Below are 2,810 nucleotides of genomic sequence, written 5' to 3' on the forward strand. Positions count from 1 at the left end.
GTTTGCTCCTGTTACTGCAAACAAGGGTGCCCCGCGAACAGCACGTACAGTTGAAGTAGAGGAAAATATACTGGACGAAGTTGCTGCTCATCCAACAGTTAGCATTAGGTCATTATCTTCTTTTACCAATGTTCCAAAGACCACTGTTGCAAGAATCCTTAGAGAACAGCTTCTTCATCCTTACCATATCCAAAAAGTGCATCTCTTAATCCTGATGATTTTCGTGCAAGAGTACAGTTTTCTCAATGGTTTCTTCAGAGACATGAGCAAAATCCTATGTTTACGAGATTCATTCTGTATACTGACGAAGCAAGTTTTGGGAGGAATGGAGTTATTAACTCCCATAATTTACATTATTGGTCTGATGAGAACCCACACGCTATTATTGAAACTAGGCACCAAAGACAATTTTATGTTAATGTTTGGAGTGGAATTATTGATCCTTACTTATTGGGTCCATTTGTGTTACTCCCTAGACTGAATGGTCAACGTTACCTAGATTTCCTTGTCCATCAATTACCACAACTGTTAGAAGATGTTGATCTTGAAACCAGAAATGCACTGATATTCATGCACGATGGGGCGCCGCCACACTTTAGTGCTGCAGTAAGGGACCATTTAAACGAGGTGTATCCTAATCGCTGGATAGGTCGCGGTGGACCTATTCATTGGCCTGCCCGAACTCCAGATATGAACCCACTTGAGTTTTTCGTTTGGGGGCACTTGAAAAATCTTGTTTATTCCACACCTGTAACCACTAGAGAAGAATTAGAAGAAAGGATTTTTTTATTGTGCAAATGAAATACGACAAAATCCTGAAATGTTATGGAGAGTGCAACAGCCTTCTGTTAAACGAGCTCGTATTTGTATAAGAGAAGGTGCAACTAATATTGAGAATTTATTATGAATTATATTAGTTACAAAATTTTGATTGTCATGCACTTTTCGTTTAGTTAGTTTAGTTAAGTCCAAATTCTCATAATTTGGAACACTGCTATTGCAAATTATTTGTCCTATATTCTGATACTAGCTTTTACCCGCAGCTTCGCTCGCGGAGTGATAGAAAATCTTTCGTAAAAAGTAATTCTTTTTTTAATAAAAAGTATCCTATGTTACTTCTAATACCTCCAAGAATATGTGTACAAAGTTTCATGATGATCGGTTAAGTAGTTTTCGCGTGAAAGCGTAACAAACAAACTTACATTCACATTTATAATATTAGTAGGGATGTAAAAGCCAACTACGATTAAATCTGTGTTTCTGTTAAATAAAATTTCTCAAATTAAACAGTACCGTTGTCTCTAAACTTTTCTTTTTTTCTTTTCTTTTTTCTACAAACGTCATTAGGGTATAATTTTAACGCATGCTGTCAATCAATTTCATTTTATGATACTAGTGTTAAAAGTAAGTCATGTGATTTACCTTTAAGACCACTGTTATAAAATCACACTTTAGAAACTGTCAGTACACGTTAAAAATTATACAAAATTATATTTTATGGATATTCAACAAGTATACCTTTTTTAAGTAAAATACCATAATTTTTTATAAAATGATAGAAAATTTGGGGTATAGTGGAACAAAATTTTTTTTTCTAGAAATTTTGGTGGGGGGTGCTTTGCCCCCGGACTCCCATAATTATTATCGAGGACTTCATATTATCATCCAAAGCAGCTTAAAAAATTATAGATCTAGCCAAAAAATTTTCAAAGTTTATTGAAAAATACAAAAGTTACAGCAAAAAAAACATTTTTAATTCTCAACTTCAAAAGCTAATAACTCTACAGGGTGAGCCCGGAGTAAAAAAATTTATATGAACCTGTGACATTATTTTCTCATTATCTATCCATATCCGAGAGATTGCCCACCATTTCCGGGACACCCTGTACATAGATTAAAATGTAATATTCCAACACAGCTAAGCGATGCTTTCTGTATTGCATTTTTTATTTAAAGATTAAATTCAGTCAACGGTTTTAGTGACCAAACAATTGGTCAGCCTAATACGGAGTAGTCATATAGTCAATTCTTTATTTTAATGACTCTTTTTGGATTCGATATACTTGATGTTCCCACCTTGCAACTTAATCCGCTCATAATAAAACCAAAAAAAATCCCTTTTAAATTTATTCTGAAATACACATACCATTAAAAATATACGTTTCTCATTCTAATTCTTCTGTTTTTCTTAGCACTGTCTTCCGAACGGATGAGCTGACTTATACGGCGCTGCTAATCTCCATTAATGATTCCGTCATTTTTTCCCTTTCCATCTCGGAATGGAAGCACTGACATGCGGTTCGAATCCATAAAAACTCACCATTTCGTTCCTGAGCCCATTACGATATAGAATTGAATACCGTTTAATTGCTTCATCAAGTAATTATTGTATATAAGTAGCGATTACCTGACGTGCATTAAGCTGCCCTCTGCTGCATTAATTAGTAAATAAATAAATCATTGGTACAGAGAAATGAGGTCTAAAATGAAATCAAGTTATTGGAGCGTCGTTCTTTCAACATAAAATAAACCACATTGCCGACAGGAGGTTTTTTCCGAGCAATCCATTATTCCGTATTCTGTGTATGACCATAAATATATCGAGAGAGATAACATCGTGAACTTGTAAATTGCACGACGAAAACGTGCCGGTATTTTCATTTTATTAATTCCACTACCCCTCATATTACCCGTCGACTGTATGAGATGACCTACTCCGTAAGAATTCACTTAAATTTGAATGGGTTCAAGGGCGTCGCCAGCCAATGGGCTAGAGGGGAGCAAAATAAGAGAGGGGATGGGAGACATAT

This window comes from Anoplophora glabripennis, unplaced genomic scaffold, assembly GCF_000390285.2.
Source record: "Anoplophora glabripennis isolate ALB-LARVAE unplaced genomic scaffold, Agla_2.0 scaffold420, whole genome shotgun sequence".
In the NCBI taxonomy this organism is placed as follows: Eukaryota; Metazoa; Arthropoda; class Insecta; order Coleoptera; family Cerambycidae; genus Anoplophora; species Anoplophora glabripennis.